This window comes from Bactrocera oleae, chromosome 3 (genome assembly GCF_042242935.1).
Source record: "Bactrocera oleae isolate idBacOlea1 chromosome 3, idBacOlea1, whole genome shotgun sequence".
Classification (NCBI taxonomy): Eukaryota; Metazoa; Arthropoda; class Insecta; order Diptera; family Tephritidae; genus Bactrocera; species Bactrocera oleae.
Genome location: NC_091537.1, coordinates 84,441,542 through 84,461,110, shown reverse-complemented (window position 1 = coordinate 84,461,110; position 19,569 = coordinate 84,441,542). Strand labels below are relative to the sequence as shown.

The following is a 19,569-nucleotide window of genomic DNA, read 5'->3' as shown; positions in this document are numbered from 1 at the left end:
TGCTTCTCGTCACTTTCACTTTGTCTGGCGTTGTTCAGTGTGTTTCTGCGTTTTTGTTTCTCATCAATTTTTTTACTCTCATGGATGGGAATGACTGTAGGTAGTCTTATCTTGCCACTCACTACATATATACCTCACACACTACGTACATACCTTTAATGTTTCCTTTTTTTATATAAAATCTACAATTTTTACAAATTTATTCTTTTATTCTTTTATTTCCGTCGACTAACTGTTTTTTTGTGTATATTTCATTCGCTCTCTCTCTCTTTTTTCTGTTTCGCTTGCAGGCTATAAGATTTCAACCGGTATGTCGAAATCGTGTCACTCGCGAAGAAGTAAAGGACTCCATGTGAGATCCCCAACGACCAGTGCCATCGGTGTTGCTCTGCAACACGCTCACCTGCCCACCAAAGTAAGTTCGGTGGCGTTTTCTTGCCACTGGCAACATTTGTTTTTTATCTTCTATGGCTGTCGGTCTGTTTATCCTTTCGCTTTCATACTATCGACAGTGCTTGCTTCCGCTGCCACTTTTTGTGAAGGTGAGTTACTTTTTCTTTGGCTGGTGTGTGGCTAATATCTATGTAAGTTTCATTGTTCGAAATATTTTCACTAAAACTAAGTTTTAGAGGTCGTTTGAAAAACCTTACAGCGCCTGAAAGAAATTAAGTGCTTTAATAGTGAAAAACGTGCGTTCTGGAGTAATAAAATTTCAACATCGAATGTGTGTAAAAGTTGAATATATTTGTGTATGCTTTACGTGGCTATTATATGGAGAATGGGCGTGGCTAATATCTGCTTTTATTCATTTTTACTGAATTTGTGAAGACACTAAAAAGTACTTCGGAAGAGAGGTTGTCGCTGTAGGCTGTTAGGTCACCATATTCGTCTCGGCAAAATCCGGTACGATTTTTTTACTCATCGCTTTTTTCCATATTATAAATCATTGAAAATCGCGACATAGAATAGGTGAGAGAGCAACACAATTTTATTAAATTATTTTTCTAATTTCTAAGCAGGGACAGCAGAACGCTTAGCTCGGAATCTGGAATGTTCCGGCCAAACCGGCACGAATGGTCAGCTAAATTTAGAGGCATGTGTAAACTTATTAAAGCGTGCCACCACACCCACGTTTTAAAAACTTTTAAACCACAGATCCTCTCCATACTTCGATGCCTTGCCAAATTACAATCCTATCTCTTGATTTGATGCTTAGTTATAGCACAATTACAATGATTCATAATTCTAAAAATTATGTATAGCAAATTTCATCAAAATATCTCAACTTTTACTCAAGTAATCGCTTACTCAGACGGACCGAGGGATAAACGGACGAACAGAAACAGACTTTTCCTCATAATTTAACTTATTATAACTTAATATCCATCTCGTTTGGCTTAAGGTAATATAAACAACCGTTAGGTGAGCAAAACTTTTATACTCAGTAGCAACATGCTGCGGGAGTTTAAAGCGATTTTTTTTTATTTCAGTTTTATATTTGGTCTCATTTTTAATTTAATTGTCTAAAAGCTGAATTAGACCTTCAAAATTAACTTTACATTTTTCACAATAATTTAGGTCACTACTAATTTCTCAGCACAAGAATGGTGAATGCTCCATAAAATCTGACTTCCGTTAGCAAGAAGTGTTATCTGAAAATATTTACATTTTTATTAGCGCTCGCTGGACATTCTTTGCAACGTACATACCATTTTCTTCGTCGACATCATATTATTGGACACTCATTCTGTCCTCGGTCACATTGTCGCCACGCGCTTATTAGATTGTTTTTACGTTCACTTCATTTATTGTTAACGCGTCAGCCCTAAAAGTTCTCGAACTCACGCAGAAAATAAAAAGCTGTACAACTTCTGGCGCCCTCATTTGCAAGCAACAAACCCCCAACAACAACACCACGACTTTCGCTAAAGTTTTATGAGCTAACTTGTTTTTCTTAGCGCAACTTCCTGCCTCGTTTGCATACAAGCTGCATATACGAACTTTTTTTTGTTGCCAACAATATATTTGTATGATTGTATGTGCACATGCGTATATGTGTGTGTATTTGTGTAGGTGACGTGCTTATATTGAAAGCGAAAAAGTAACCTTGCAGAACTTTAAGGTATTTCTCATCAATGCAATTCACAAAAACAAAATATCTCTGCAAAACTATGTGGCAACTACTTTCGTAATGTGCAAGTTTTTTATGGCCAGTGGGTCAGCTGCAAATATTTAAATATATTGTACATGTATTTATGTAAAGCATGTGTACACACGAAACTATTCGTATGGAAATCTTGAAGGCGGTACATACATTCATACTTGTATATATATAGTATATGTAAGGTAGTTGCAAAAATCTCAGAAATTTTCACTTAATTTTAGGATAGTCCTAAATACAAAACGCTTTAACCAGCAATTTTAATATATTTTGAAACTGCCTTTTTGAATACCACAACTATTATTACATATTGAAAAACCGTTTTTGAATTTAACCCTAATTGAAATACGAGTATATATATATATATATATATAGCATATTTTCGACGTTAAGTTATCTGCTAAATCTTTTAAAGATTTTAAAGGTATTTTGATGTAATTCGTAGTTTCACTCGTCAATAATAAAATATTTCCTTCATTTAGATAACAGCTTTATGAATAGTTTTGCGTTCATAGCCGGGCTGGTTATCGATATCGTTTCACAGCAGATACAAGTAATTTGTAATTCTAATGGAGTCCAGTTATTAAACTGAAACACAAATTTTGAAGCAACGCTTTATATTTTAGTTAAGGAGTATCCTTTTTAGCTTTTAAGCTCTCAGACATTCTTGAGATTATATAGGAATCTTCTTAGCTCTTGGTGCTAGTGGTTATTGGGATCTAAAAATTTGAGAATTTACACTGTGAAGATCAAAAACGGTTGAAACTTTCTTCTGGAATATTCATGATGTATGAAGCCTTTAGATTTATTTTGTTTGAGAACATTTTATTCGCGTTTTTGTCAAGATTCAGTAGCGAAGATATGGGACCGCAATATTTTAAAGAAGCCATTAATTTGCACATAAGCTTAGATGGTCAGACTCTAAAAAGAGTGTTTTAGATACATATTTGTCCCTGATCTTCGTCATCTTTTGGTATGCTTATTTAAAAGCATTTAATTGTTTATTTCCTCGGTGTACTAAGACCTATGCGTCTCTCGCAATTTGAAAAATACAAAAAATACTTAGAATAGCAATTTGGTGAAATATAAGGTTGTCAAATATCTCCCTTTCGCCTTTTTGGCTTTTGAATTTCGCGGCTATGTACAAAGCACTACAGAGCTTGTATCTGGCAACACTATACATAATTTGAAAGGTCTTGACATAACCTACAAAACAACGCTATGCATTATTAGTTTGGATATTGCGTTCAACAGTTATAGACGTGTAAACATGGAGTTCACTAACGCCGAAATTCGCGCTATTTTAAAGTTTTCCTTCGTTAAAGGCAAATCCGCTAGAGAAACGTTCCGTGAGATTAATGGTGTTTTGGGGGATGGTACTCTATCACTTCGAACCGCGGAGGAATGGTTTCGACGATTCAGAGCAGGTGAAAACGACACCATGGATAAGCCAGCCGGCGGAAGACCTGTGACGACAAATACCGATCAAATCATGGAATACATCGAGTTAGACCGGCATATGGCATCTCGTGACATCGCCCAGGAGATAGGAGTTAGTCACCAAACCATTTTGAACCATCTGCAGGAGGCTGGATACAAAAATAAGTTTGATGTTTGGCTGCCGCATAATTTGACGCAAAAAAAACCTTCTGGACCGAATCAACGCCTGCGATATGCTGCTGAAACGGAACGAACTCGTGCCATTCTTGAAGCGGATGGTGACTGGCGACGAAAAATGGATCACATACGATAATATCAAGCGAAAACGGTCGTGGTCGAAGGCCGGCGAATCGTCCCAAACAGTGGCCAAGCCGGGATTGACGGCCAGGAAGGTTTTGCTGTGTGTTTGGTGGGATTGGAAGGGAATCATCCACTATGAGCTGCTCCCATAAGGCCAGACGCTTAATTCTACCATCTACTGCGAACAACTGGACCGCTTGAAGCAGGCGATCGACCAGAAGCGTCCAGAATTGGCCAACAGGAAGGGTGTAGTGTTCCACCAGGACAACGCCAGACCACACACTTCGTTGATGACTCGTCAGAAGCTACGGGAGCTTGGATGGGAGGTTTTATCGCATCCACCATATAGCCCGGACGTACCGCCAAGTGATTACCACCTGTTCCTGTCCATGGCGAATGCCCTTGGTGGTGTGAAGTTGAACTCAAAAGAGGCTTGTGAAAAGTGGCTGTCCGAATTCTTCGCAAATAAGGAGGGGGGCTTCTACGAGGAAGGTATTTTGAAGTTGCCGTCTAGATGGAAACAGATCATCGAACAAAACGGCGCATATTTTAACTAAATCCGATCACTGTAACACTTTTTATAAAGCATTGAATGAAGAGCAAAAATGCGAAAGGGAGATATTTGACAACCTTATATTTAAAGCAAACCATTCTTTATATTGCTATGAAAACGAATTGAGTTAACACAATAATGTTCCAGTAAATGTTTACCCACTATGCCTATATTATATACATATGCTCCACCCTAGCTCCTCGTATCTACTCTTTATAAAAGCATAAACTATTTTCTTTACTTTCGTTTTCATTTCGCTTCAGGTGAATCACTGATGACTGGAGTCCATGCAGTCGCCTCTGCGGACCTGGCTACTGTGAGCGCATGGTGATGTGTGCGGAGGGGAATAATGGCATTAAGAAGCGGCATCAAGACAACGGTAAGCGTAAATTGAGTCTTAAAATAGTAACAGTTTGCCAGAAAGCAGAAAGGAAGCGACTGCACAACAATAAAATTTACGCGGAAATAGCAAATTCGTGAAACAACAGCAAGAAATGCTTGATATTATTCATACCCAGCTTAGCGCTTCTTTTCATAAACTCTACTTAGCGCGTACTTGTGCCGTGTTGCCACAGTTTATACATACACTTTACAGAGTTTATTGCTTTTGAACGCTTTGAAGACCTTCAAAAAGCGCCCGCAGCTCTCTGGTGTGCTCAGCTGGAAGAGCGTCAAGCTGCGCGTCCGTCATTGTATTCATAATTGCTACTGAACGTTTATCCCATCTACTCCGTCTTTCGTTTATTTTTTTTTGTTGTTGTTAGGTAACTTGACTAATGTCGTGCAATTATCGCCCACCATCAGCAATTCTTTTATATAATTTTCACTTTTTGCTTGATACTCTTTGTTTAGATATTTTTTGTTCATCGTGTTCTTCATTACAGGTACTGTATGTGACGTGAACGTGACGCCAAAGCCAACCACATAGGTGCCCTGCATGATTGAGAAGTGCCCAACGCGAGAAGTGCCCAACGTGGACTGGCGTGAGTATTCTCAGTTACTTTAAAGTTTAGTGTGTTTGTGCTTTTATGGTAGAGGTGAAAGCATTAAAGCTCGCGTTGTTGACGCTTTTTGCTTCCTCTGTGCTTTAGTTTTTTGTTTTTGTGTGATTTTCGAAATATATGCCTTTTCCTGTTTTCATATTATTAATCGTTCAACTTTGCTTTTATGTTGTAAAATTTTAATTTTCGACTGTTTACATTTTAATTAGTGTGAAGCTTTCATTTTTCACATCATTTCCGCTAGCTTGTGAAATTTTCGTTTTCAGGTTAAAAAAACATAGCAGTAGTTTAGATAATTTATACGCGGGTAAATATTTTATGGTTTCTTAGTTTCATTATTCATACAGTAAATATTATTGTGTTTTTACAAAAGTATTTGGATCCGAATTTAAAACTAAATCGTACTTGCTATATAAAAGAGGCTGTATTGTCAATAATTTCGTTGCCATTGGTAAAATATAGAGCCAACGTGACATAGGAGTTGCCAAAATATGCTCAAAGTGATTATTTTCTCTAAGTGATTAATAGGAGAAATTGAAAGTTCTCAGCGATATTCAGGGTGCAACAATTGTGTATCTGACTAGGAGTGGGATTTATAGAACGATGCTCTATTTAAGCCTATATATTTAAGTGAGTACCTGATTAAAAGTGGGATATATAGAACGATGCTCTATTTAAGCCTATATATTTAAGCGCTTCATTGGAATAGGCAATTTAATTCATAAATCTGAATGAAGTTTTTCACCTTTTGATTATTCTCAAAGTTAAATTAACTTAACTATCTTTGGTATCAATTCGAGAAATAAAATTTAAACATAGTGAACTCCACAAGCTAACAACTGTTGCAATAGGATATGCAAAATTGTATAGCATTACACTATCATAATTCAAAACAACCCGCCTGTAATAACAGATTTTATTACTAAATTCATTTACACTCGGCGCTCAGCTGGTACTACTCTACCACTCTAGCTGAAACGCAACTGAAAATCCACGAAAGAGAACAACAATATCGACAACAGCTAACGACAATGCGATGAAAATGACTCGCTAGCTCGCTGACGAGCCTCTAAAGCACATTGTTTGCGCGCACTGAACTACACGCCACACTTGTTGAAACTCAACAACTGTCCTCCTTGTCTCTAATTCTCTTAATCCATTTACCTTTTAGTATACAGTGACATATTCTAAGTTGTTCTAACCCGTGCCTAAAAATCCTTTAAGTCATTCCATGCTGCTACACTTTTGCAGCTCCGTCTAAGTAGTTAACATTTGTTCAGATGAACGAAAGTTAGCTGCTTGAAGTGCTAGTTGCACATAAAACTTCTGAAACGACACACGTAAAAGCATAGCCATCATCATTGAAAGCTTCTAAATTCCATCATGCCCTCTCGCTTATGACTTGAGGTGCTCTAAAATATTTATATGCGCACAAGAGTGTCCTTGTCTATATAAGTATTTCTATAATGCAACGATGTAAGTACATACGTCCAGGCGGTTTATTTTCTGTCGCATATGCGCCTTCGCATTGGGTAAACTGTTGCTGCGTATTAAATCTTCAACGTCGCATCCTTTTCAGACCCAAATCGCGTTTAGCACATGACGACTTAATGTTCTTTCGTCTATTTTTAGGTTTCAAAAAAAATTAATTGCGTTGGGTGGAGAAGGCTTTATGAATGCTGCTGTAAAGAGTTGCCATCAGTTAAAAGTTCCATGAAACAATATAGAACCAGAAAGACTAAGAGTTTTGTATTTCGTTTATTTAAAAAGTTTTCTTTAGGATATTCTTTAGGACTGAATTAAATAAAATTATGTGGCAACCCTATTATAGTCCTAAATGGTGTGCTAAAGTATAGTAAAATATTTATTCAATCTGTAAAATTTCCTAACTATTTATTAGCAAAATTTTCACACATTTTTTTCAGCGATATGGCAACTCTTCGTGTTTGCTTTATTTTTTATAAACTTGTCATTGTGGCTACAAGCAAATATCTACGAGTTGGTGGTTATGTATGTTTTCGCAATATATATTTGTTTCATATCGGTAAGCGTCTGTGTATTGCATACTTATTCGCTGCCTTTTTCGCATTTTATTCTTTCGCACCTAACTTAATCTACACATTTAATATACTACGCTAAGCACAAACATTCAAACACTCATACAAATCTGCAAGTACGCAACGAGTATTTCAAATTGTTATACAAATTTAGTCATCATCTGCTTTTATGCATTTTTTTCGCTTTGTTGTTGTCTTCATTTTCGCTGTTCTTTTACCAGCGTCCAAATTCGCATACAATTTTGACTTTTTTACAATGCCTGACGTAATTATTATACGTACTTACTATACCAATTATAACATATAAATACAAATATACGCACACATAAAAAACATTTTCATGAAAATTCTAATTTTAAACACGTTTATGAAATTTATAATTTCTTATCATTTTGCCACTTACGCTTCTCCGAATGTCATTTGAATATTTAAATATGCTTCAACCATGGAACTCCTGCCACAACTCAACTATTCCAAACAGCACTACGGCTTGCACAACCATATATGTTAGTATGTATGTAGTATATTTGCCTTTGGCCTCACACAAAGTGCTCGGTAACCTGTGGGCAGAGCTTGCAGATGCGTGGAGTTGAATGTAACTCGGCCGCTGGCAGACGCAGCGCCAAATGCGACCCACTTACGAAGGCCGCATCGGTGCAGCAATGCTCGACGGGAATCTTATGTGACGCTGGCGGCGATACGATTATACTTGACAGCAGCGATTCGGTGAGTAGTCACATAATAAAAGGAAGCAAAACAAAATAAAAAACATCAAAATATATACAAGGCATTAAGTAATTAAAAGGGCAAATAAGTGTTTCAAAAATAAAGAAGAAGTTATAAAAATACTCCAGCAAACAGCACTTTCTCTTTAAAATATAATCTACTTTCAATTTCCAGTCCGTTGATGGAGATCTCGATGTGTACGATGAAGAGGATAACGAGATTCGGCGGATCTTGATGTTATTGAGGAGAGAGCTGATGGTCCTTGGTCTTGGTCTCGGTCTTGGCTTCGGTCTCGGCTTTAGTCTCGGCTTTAGTCGTGGCTTTGGTCTTGGCCTTAGTCTTGGTCTTAGTATTGGTCTTAGTCTTGGTCTTGGTCTTGAAAGAAGAAACTTTTGAATTAATTTGCTTCAAGCGATCCCTCTTTAAAAATTTCGGTATTTAAAATGCCATTCATTTGATTTTTCCATTTCAAAGCAAAACCTATATCCCGCTGAGCCGTAGCTTCCTCTGTATTACCTAATCTTTCATCTAATCTCAATTGGGTATTTTAATTGCGTATTGACCTTCTAACGACTGCAATAGAAATACTAATAACCGCCCATTGACCATTTAAATAACTTATATTTGTATTTTATCACAAAAAATACTCCGAACGGTTCTAAACAGATACGTTTTCGAAATGTTTACTGCCAGACAGTAATAACAACTCATTCCATTCTAGCATTTTGCAACCGGGAAACTGTGAAACTAACTCACTTGCTCATATCTTATTCACCTTCTAGCGCCTTCTCCACCGCTAATTCCAGCTTCGTCTCATTCAACTGTCTGCAGTTGACAAACTTCAGTTATTTAGAAACCGTTCGTAGGTAAAACTCATGCTTTCCCCATTTAGTACAACATTTCCGCTGTAATGTATCTTCACTATGTAACATAATCGGTATTATACTCTACTTAACTCACCACAAGTGGCGGCTTCACGCAACGCCCTGACATTTTGTTGCTGCTAATAGCTATCATTGGCAGACATACTTACATATTCCCTCTCTCTCTCGGGTTCGTAGCCGCCTCTAAGCGCTTCTATTTCTACTTCATTTTATCGCCACAGACGCGCAGACGCTTAATCGTTTAATAACCTGTGCGTTGGTTAACATTCTTCCGTTTTTTCAGTGCTTTTATAGAAACAAATTGTATGTAATAGACAGTAGAAGCACGTAAGACGAATTTTATATGTGTGTGTTTGCATGTGTTAAATAAACTTATTTATGTGCGTTCTATTATTCCTTATACTTTCTCTAACAGTAAATTAACTTTCTTCAGTGTACTTGGATATTCATTAAGGTACATTGTATGTATCTATATGTGATATGTGAATGTATATGTATATTAGGGTGGGTAAAAAAGCGATTATCCTTTTTTCGCTGCATACTCAAAAAAATTGGTTGATAGACACCTCTTACAAAGGCTCTCCAAGTATGAGCTCTTTATTGTAACGGCAAGGTCCTCCGACGAACGATTTTCTATTTTTTTCTTAATATCAGATAGAAAATATCTCGCTTCCGACTACTTGAAAATGTATTTCATTCTGTGGATATAGTAATTAAATGCTTATTTTTTTAGTCGTTATCGTGTTCCGCTTTGTAAGCTTAACCAAACATTAAAACTTCCAGTTGGTTGGTGATAAAAGAAAAGAGACTCAAACATTGAGTAATGAAATTTTGATTATCTGTAGGACATAACTATTTTATAATCGCTAGTTCTTATTTTTTTTTTAATTTTTGACTACAATAGAGACTGTTGGTGTAGCTCGTGGCAGAAAATGTTCATAAATTTATATAATTATAATTTATTTATTAATATTCTCTGCTCATGGCTTCCAAGCACAACACACTTAATTCACTCAAATGTGAAATATTTTCATTGCACTTTTAACATAACAGAAAATTCGAAAAGTAATGACATTAAATTATAGGTACATTTCTGCAACAACCCAAACAACAACAGAAAAAGCAATAAATTAGAACGAAAACATGGAACAGAAGAGTGACGCTCGTTGATGACGGCAAGAATTATAAGAATTATCGCATTTGCTTGATGACAATGTGGTAAACAGGATAGTGAATTGCGGTGGTAAACATTAAATGACCGCTTATTTACTCAAAGTCCCCGAAGCATGAGTGGGTCATTAAGTGAGCGAGCGAATGGAATGATTGAGCACGTTAAATGTGGCGCCACTAATAGCCTAAAGTGTCTGTGCTCAACGTAAAACATTTATTTAATGATGCAGAGGTATGCTTTTGGAGCACAAAATGATAGTCCTGCAATTGCAATGATTTACCAAACGCTGGTGCTCACTATTACGTCTTACTCGTATCAGATCAAGTGCTGCCCATAAGCTTCAATACGCCACAACTAATGGGGCATTTGGTGTGGTCAATCGGACACAACAATTGGGACACAAAATATATATTTTTTTTTTGGCCGTGTAGTTCGAAAGTTCACTGTCCTAGTAATCACCTGGAAGGGAAAAGAGAAAATAATAACAAATTATTCAATGGATGTGGCATATGAAACCAATTAAATGTATTGTTGTTTTTGGTTTTCTTCCTTAGTTTATCGCCCTGTGCGTTAGTGTCTTTTCCTTGCTCACTTGAGGATATTATTTTGCAAAAGCTTCGCTCGCACATCCGGCGGAAGGGCCAGACAGCAACATGCAAAGAAGAAGCAAAAATAAAACAAAGACAAAACTTTACCAGACCCATTTTATTACAATTATTTTGTGGTTGTATGCAAAATATATTTTTTATAGAATAACATAGACCAATTAGGTAATACAGAAATTTAAGCCATCTGGCAACCATGTTACTTTGATTGTATTTCACCTAAAAGTCAACATTAATTTAGTTAATTATTTTTTCAACATACGTATGTTTTTAGTACTAAATTAGTGTAAATACCTATATGGCGATCGCTTAAAGCTTTCATCAGTCATTGCATATTAATATTCTTTACAAAACCTGTTGGCAACTCTATTTTGAAAATTTATGAAAACTCCTATTTCACTCTATTTATCAAAAATCGTTTCAACAAATTTATTTGTTTACACTCTTTTATAAACATTTGGCAACTCTATTCACTAATTTTTATTTCATAAATATAATCTCTATTAAAAAATGCTTTCTTTAACTGCTTGAAGATTATGTTTGTCATTCTACTTAAACCCATACACTGTGCTTAATCGGCTTTGCAATCGCCAGCCAGCCTCCAAAAATCCTTGAGACCTTGCATATGCGGCAGTTGTAGTAGGCCAATTCCAGCGCGATAATAAACTGTCCTGCTATTGCTGTTATTATTATTTTTTTTTTCATTTTTACTATTTCAAAGATATTTGCAAATTTATTTTCTGCTGAGAGCTGAGAGAGTGTCGCCACCAAAAGTGTTACTGTTTCAATGTATACTATAATAATGACAGTAACAACCGAGGGCACGTAACTTGCACTCAATCATGATAATTCAATGGTGACAAAATGTTTGTGTTGTCTATTAAATTGAAAAACACTTGATTTCTATATGTTTGACTCCTTTTCTGTTATCAAAAAATTAGCTACCTCATATATTCAAAGTAATTAGGTAGAAGGCATACGACCTTGAGAAACCTTAAATAACGCATCCGGCTCAGTATTTTCCGATCACTAAAACCAATGGAGCTACAACACATATTTACTATTCCAATTTGAAATATTTTTGTAAAAACTTAGCTTGCTCACTGCTGAAAAATATGTATACCTTTCTAGTAATTTAAGTAATTACCAGACAAGGTGGTTAGCAGATCGACATAGGCAAAAATGGGATACGAGGTCATAAGAACCATTTCGCGAAGAGATAAATACAAAACGCAAAAAATTACCAAACTCGAGTTTTAATTAGTAATGAAGGTTTGAACTTGAGTGATCAGAATCAATAAATTTATAATCCACCAGCTTAATAAAATTTCATTATAATTCCAGTAGAATCACTTACTAAGCTACAATGACTTAAATAATTTTTATTAGCTCTTCTCACTTTTGGCTGAGTTTTTAAATTTTTATTTTGAAAAAAACGGCTCATTGCTTAATATGTATGTTTTTAATACTAAAATTTAACTATATCACTAATAATTTCCTTTCATTCGTCTTACAGCTTCGTCAAAGGCAGCAAATGGTCACCTTGCAGTGTAACCTGTGGTGAAGGTATACGCCGACGAATCTATAGTTGTAAAATCTTTCTGAAATACTCGCACACTATCGCAGCTGTCAATGATTCGTTATGTCAGGGCATCAAGCCACATGATGAAGTGGAGCGTTGTGTCGAGGAACCGTGTATGCTGCACTCACACGCTTTTGACGATCAATATCCACGCGACTCTATCAAGGTGGGCGTCTCTGAACCAGGTAAAACACATGTGTGGCGTAAACAGGGTTATACCTCGTGCAGGGCAAGTTGCTTGGGAGGCGTGGAAGAGTTGATATTAAATTGTGTGCGTTAAGACAATGAACCTGTGGTATCACCGTTCCTGTGTACACCCGAAACGAAGCCTGAAGCACGTGTGCGTACTTGCAACGATAGACCTTGCGATAGACCATGCTGGTATTACTCGAACTACATATTTTACCTTGCTCGAAATCATGCATAATGCGTGGCAGCGAAAATACCTTGGTCGTGCCGAATAGTATGTGTCCACAACCACCACCAGCCCATCGCCAGCATTGCATCGTGCTCGACTGTCCAGTTGGGAGGTAGGCGAATTTTCGAAATGCTCACACCAGTGCGGTTATAGCATAAGTGGAGTATACGCAGATGATGGCGCATTAGCATAAAATCGAGCGACCTGAATCGATGTATCCAAACGTCAAACCGCCGAATAAGAAACCTTGTAATGTGGAACCCTGTCCACTGGAAGATCCCAAACCCGTCATACAAGTCATAAACACAACACATATACAACACGATTCAAAAAAGACGAAGATCCTTTTGAAAGTGGGTGGTGCTGGCGTGGTTTTCTTGGTCACACAGTTGAAAAAGGTTTCCCGTTAAACGTTATAACCGTACTAAGATAAAGAGGAGTAAGGATCAGAACCTTTGGCACGTTCGCGTGGATTCTAAGTGTCTAAGAAAGGTACCCTGCGTATTGTGGATATAACGTTCCTTGATGCTGGTGTGTATTTCTGTCATGCAGGACACAGCTCTGCAGTGAACACGATTAATTTAAATCAGAAACCCGGACAACATCCGGAGGAGCTGAAATTACAGGAATCAGGTAGGTGAGATAAAGTTTAAGAAGCAGACTACATTTTAGTATATATTATATGTTACATATGTACCCTTAGTAAGAAAATAATTTCAAGAAAGCGACATAGTTATTGCAATAAATCTATTACTTCGATTTTATTCAAAACGTCTTGTTCATGAGCGTGAAGGCACGGTTGCTTTGATAGCTGCCGCTATGATCACAGCTGGAGAAAATAGAATCAGGTAGATATGCAATTATTTATTACGACACATTTATTATTTATTTAGAGGGGTCAATAATTGTATAGTAATCCTCATCATCAGATAACAGCTCCCAATTTTTAGTTAAACTTCTTTAAAATAAGATAAACCATTAACTTCGACCGCAGTGAATCTTAGTTATCTCCACAGGTACTTTTTTATAGGATAAAAGGGTACAAAAAGATGTTTACACTAATTTTAATCGATCAGTTTGAATGACAAGTGGTCCCATCTGAACAAGTGGTTCGAATATTAAAGCGATGCCTTGGATAATAATATGTACTGAATTTCATGAAGATACCTTGTAAAATAAAAAAAGTTTTCTATACAAAGACTTGATTTAAGTCGGTCAGTTTATATGGCAGCTATTTGCTATAGTTGTCTTCAATTGGTAATTCCGATAAATGAATAGTTTAATGAGGAGAAAAGAAATAAAATTCAAAGCAATATCTCAAAATGTAAGAGACTAGTTCTGATGTATACTTACTATCCGTGATCTCGCTGGAAAAGTATGTGCATATTGTTTGGTGATTTCTTGTCTCAAATTTCAGCAAAAATTTTGAGTTCTAGGGAAGCTTTTCCTAATAGTGACTTATCCAGGGCCCCTGTATTCATCACTTATTTGCAAATGTGTTTGTCATATAATTTTAAAGTTAAAGTTTAGTGTTGGATGATGGTGGATTGTGAATATAGATTGACAGACAGTTTTTTGTATTCACTCTTTCTCATATACCCATCGCTAATATGACGGTTCAAGCAATATGTCTCCACATTTAAACACAATCTATTAAAATGTGACTGCTTTAGCCCTTAAGCGATAATTAAATTGTTGTTGAGATATTTACTTATAATTATATTTCACTTTTTGCTTTTTATTGCTGACAATTTTTTTAAATATGTTTATATTTACTTTATGCTGTTGGACTTCACGTTCACTCACGAACACTGTTGCTGCTGTGCAAATACTGGTTGCTGATGAACGAATGGTAATACCTTTGGTTTTTTCTTTGTTGTATGAGTTGTACGTATGTGGTTTGAAAAAATTCTTTTCAAAAAATCTCATTTTCGCAAAATGTTGTGCTAGAGCTAGCTAGAGCGCATACGTATGTATGCAGGTAAGCTGGCAAAGAGCAAATATTAAAGTATATTTCTGTAAAGCTCGTACTCGTTCGTTAATATTTACAGATTTGCTCCACATAAAATTGACCTCTGCTCCCTCTTGTCAAGCGGAAAACAGCTGCACCTTGTGGCCTTTAAAACGGCACGATACATACTAACACACAGGCGTTTACCTAAATGCGAAGCCTCTACTTTCATATACAATAGTAGGAGCACGAAGCTTTTTACAAAGCACATTAAAGCGCTCAACAGATATTCTTTCGGCGGCAGATCCTTTTTAGTAGTTGCAAGAAAACACAACAGATGTGCACTTTTAGGATTTCATGCACTTTCACATTTGTATTTATTATAGCGAACGTACACATATATATAAAAATTGTAGTGTGTGTGTGACCTGAATCACCATTCCATATTTGCTATCTTCCTTTATTCTTTTTTTTTTTTCAATCGCCATACTAAGCGCTCAAGACGTTGACTATAAATCACATATTGTCTAAATCTTTTCATCCGCTTTTTCGCTTTTAGTCACCTCCCGCAGCCTTCCACCAACTCACTTCAGTTGACTTGGCTTCACCTCGCCTCGCTTCATTCAATATCACCCACTTGAAATAGCAGAGTCGCTCGTTATATGTTTAATGTTTACTGTCGCTTGCTTGAGAGTTGTGTGTTTCACTCTCACGATCGAGGAACAATTTTTTTATGAGAATAATGGTAATTTAATTTGAAATGATTTTCTTTGCAATGATTTGATCAAAGCGAGTTTATTTCTAAATAAACTCATGATTGTTATATTTTTGAAAAGTTTCTTTATCAAAATCGATTAAAAAATATATATATATATGTTCCAAAATTCTAAATTGCTGACTATTTAGGTGTTTATAAGATCCTAAGCCTTTAAAATAAAGTTCACTATCGAACTATCACTGTTTTGGACCAAGTTCAGTGCTTATGATTATCCATTCTTTCAGATAACAAAATGGAATATCTGGAAAAAATTACTAAAGAACGAAACATTGCGTTATTTATAAAAAGTGTTCGACTTTCACTGATTTGAAAGCTCAGAACCAGCTTCAAACCGAGACTGTTTTGAATATTGTCTGCTTTGTCTTATTTTAAAACGCTTTTTACTTTTGTATTGTAATAGATAAATTTTTTCATAATTTCTCAGCTGCCAGTGCTCAAAACCCTCGTCGCCAACAGCAAAGGGCACACGAAAGCAATCGACGTACGAAAAATGTCCAGACACAAAACGTAAACGGCAACATTTTGGAAAATGAGTTGAGTCGACAAACATTATTGAGTATTTCTTACATAGTTGTGCATGCGTTTAAGTGTGGACACAACAAAATTAAATGCGCAAAAGCAATTAACTTCAGCTTAGAGCTGAAAAGGAAATGAAAATATATTCCGGGCTGGACAAGCAACCGTTCAGTGCAGTTGTAATGCAGCGTAACATGGTTGTTAATGGAGATACAATTGATCATTATTATTTTACTATTATTACAACAATACATCTAAAGCTCACATCTGTGGTGTCCTGACGGTGCCGGTCTTTCTGTGTGCTGAGTCCTTATGCGCACTTGACCACTCTGCGTTGAGAATTTTCTGACCAAATCTTGATCTGATGGTTGCGCACGCCCGGCGATCTTTGCTCGAGTGTATTGGATTAACGAGTAGTTATTGTGGACAACAATGTTTATCAACTTTATGTAATTTGATAGTTTTCCTCTTCGTTTGCTACACGCTGCGTCACAACGCGTCCTTCTTGCTACGAAGAATTGTAACACTTGCTCCAAAGCTGCGATACTGCGAAAAGTGTCTGCTGCATTGCTATATTGAAGCTGAAGTGCTCACAGGACTGAATGCTGAACTGCTTTTATAATCTGATTTTGTCAATCCAGTTATTCTGCTTGCATGTGCAGTGTAGCAGCTAGTGAACCCACATCCTTTACATGTGAGCGACGAGCGCAAGCGACGTCTCATGCAATCACGATTGCTCTGCCAGTAAGCATTATTCGCATTTAATGTTGTCACCGTTCAAATACGAAATTGTAAATATTTCTCTATTTCGGTTTGTGTTCTTATTCTTTATTGCCACTTTTTTTGAGGACAGCGCATTTTGTTTGCTCGATTCCATTTTGTTTCTGATTTCTCTTTTGTGACTTTCAGGTTGTTGTTCCTTTGAATTATTGGGTTTTTCTCATCTCATTTCAAATTCATGAAATTATATATTAAAATTATTTTCTTTTTCGACCAAAAAAAAAATAAATACATTTTAAAATGTTTGTAAATTTCGTCAACAGTCGTTTTCCGTTTTCATTTAGTCAAAAACGCACACAACGCCAAAAAATGTTTTTTTGTTTTTACAAATTTTCACTCACACTAATTGCATATCTTGTTCTTATTTTTATCACTTCCGTTCCTTTTGACATATTGCTTTCAACTTCGAATCAGCGCTCAGCAGTCGCAATTAGTACAGCAGGTCGGCGAAGATGGCGTTGGCGCGCCGAAATCCACAAGCGCCAGCAATGCCGGCAGTCGTGCCAATGTTCTAGTGACGATGACATACTTACAGACGCTATAAAAATATAAATGTAGTAAAACAGTGAAAAGAAACGACCACCACTTGTCGGTCAAACTGTCAGGCAGACTGTCAGTGAAATGGTCATTCATGTCCTCAGTTAAGTTGACAGTTAAATCTAGCAAATGACTTAGCTGTCTGTTGCGCTTGGAATAGTAAATCGCAGGCGGTTGTTCGTTCGAGCACTAAGTTTTACTTAACCAACTTAACGCTCGCCCGCCCGCTTTCTCTCTCTATCTCTTGCTTTTGTGTCTGCCTGACAGTTTAGCCGTTAAAGTAGGAAGAAAATGGTAATTTATACCTTGGCATTTTGTATCTTGTTGTTCTTTACCTCATTTTTTATGGTCACTCTGTTTTTAATTTCTACTTCTGGTAAATTTACTTCGTTGTTCAAAATATTTGTTTTTCGTTTGTTTATTTGTTGTTGGTTTCTTTGTTAGTTGGTTCATACACTTGTTCGCTGGTCCATTCATTCTTTATTTAATTTACCCTCTCATTTAATACACTCGCTCACTCGTTTGTTGTTATTGTTGTATTGTAGGTCATTGCATTGCATTGGAAGAATAGCAGCAACATTTTGCCATTCAATTTGTTGTTTTGGTGTGCCTTCTTCAACTTTCAATTTATTTTCATGAAATATTTGTTGTTTTTCTTCAGTACGTGGTGTTTTGATAAATTTCTAGCATGCAATATACACTTTTCGCTGTGTGCGTTTCATCTTTCTGGCATTAATTTTTTGTAGATATTCTTCATTTCACCTCTGATTTTTTCCTCCAGTAACCATTAGTTGAATGATAAATATGTTTTACGCGAAGTTTTGCAAAATTTGTTGTTGGCAAATTTGAATTTGGTTTTTATTAGTCTATGGTATAATTAAAAAAAATACCTCTCTTTCGAATACATCTGGAATTTAGTTTTGGGCTATGCCACATATTTTAGAACCCCAAAGGCAGTATAGGTACATATCTGATGCTAAAAATGTCGATCAGCGCATACAACTTCGAAATATTATATATTATATTATTGAACATAGCTTTAACATTGTCACTCTGAACCACTGGAACTATATATTGTATATAGATAAGCTATATGCATAGCAATCAAATCGGTTCAAAAAATAATAATAATAATTAGCTTCAGCATTCTGAGTAAGACGTCTAAGTATAATATTCCGATCGATCTTATTTATTTAACCAAAATATTTCTACCATCAAAGAAACATTGATGTTGTACGCAGCGTTTGAGTAACAAAATATTGCAACTAGAAATCAACTGAAGCTGAGAGTTAGAAGAAGCGTAGATGCCGGCATCAGCCGACGCCACTAGATACAGAAACAGTACTTGAACTCGCTTGCAATGGTTGCAGCATTTCACGCAAAGTGAATGCTCTAAAATGCGAAATTAATAAATGCAACAACAATGAAATATATACAATATAACAACAGCACTTAGTAAAGTTAAAATATGTATAAAACAATACAAACTATTGCCAACATAATATTACAAGTTTGCTCAACCACATCAAAGCACAGATACTTCACACAATAATATTAACACTAAATCTACTACGGTATACACGTTCCTAGAGTGGTGTGAGTATGTGTAAAAGTTTATGCACTTAAGAGGTCGTTTGGTGTAAACAAGGTGTTAACGGAAATTGTAATTGAAACAGTAAAATTTTATTATAGCTATAGACGACGGCAAGTCATTGTAATTAGTATTGAGAATACACGCAGGAAAACGTTTCACGGCTCTGGAATAATGATATGAAATAGTAATCTCTTTCTCCTTTATGTGTAAAAATATTGGAATTTCCAAGATCAATATTGTTACTGTTTTTGTTAAGATTCACAGTTTAAAATGGTTATAAAAATTAATTCTGTAAGCTATTTACAAACTATTTGCATTTTTGGACCTTATTTATTATTTTCATTACAGAGTTGATAAACCTAATTTCTTACATTTTTTGATTGCTACTCTGCTTTGCATGAAATTTATTTAATTTGGCCACACTAGAACTGCTAATGAATGCATTTTTTGCACAATTCCTTGCTGGTCACTTAAGTTGCACAGTGCCTTCTAAAAGTAATTTTCACGCACTCACT

At 36.1% G+C, this 19,569-nt stretch overlaps 1 long non-coding RNA gene and 1 pseudogene across 1 annotated transcript; both read left to right on the top strand.

Moving 5' to 3' along the window:
- Positions 1-296: 296 nt before the first annotated feature.
- On the top strand, positions 297-5,421 carry LOC138855674 (uncharacterized). Its single transcript, XR_011395515.1, has 3 exons — positions 297-415; positions 4,718-4,833; positions 5,339-5,421. It is a non-coding gene; the product is annotated as an uncharacterized lncRNA (long non-coding RNA).
- Positions 5,422-8,071: 2,650 nt separating this feature from the next.
- LOC138855668 (protein madd-4-like) lies at positions 8,072-13,657 on the top strand (annotated as a pseudogene).
- Positions 13,658-19,569: the final 5,912 nt, after the last annotated feature.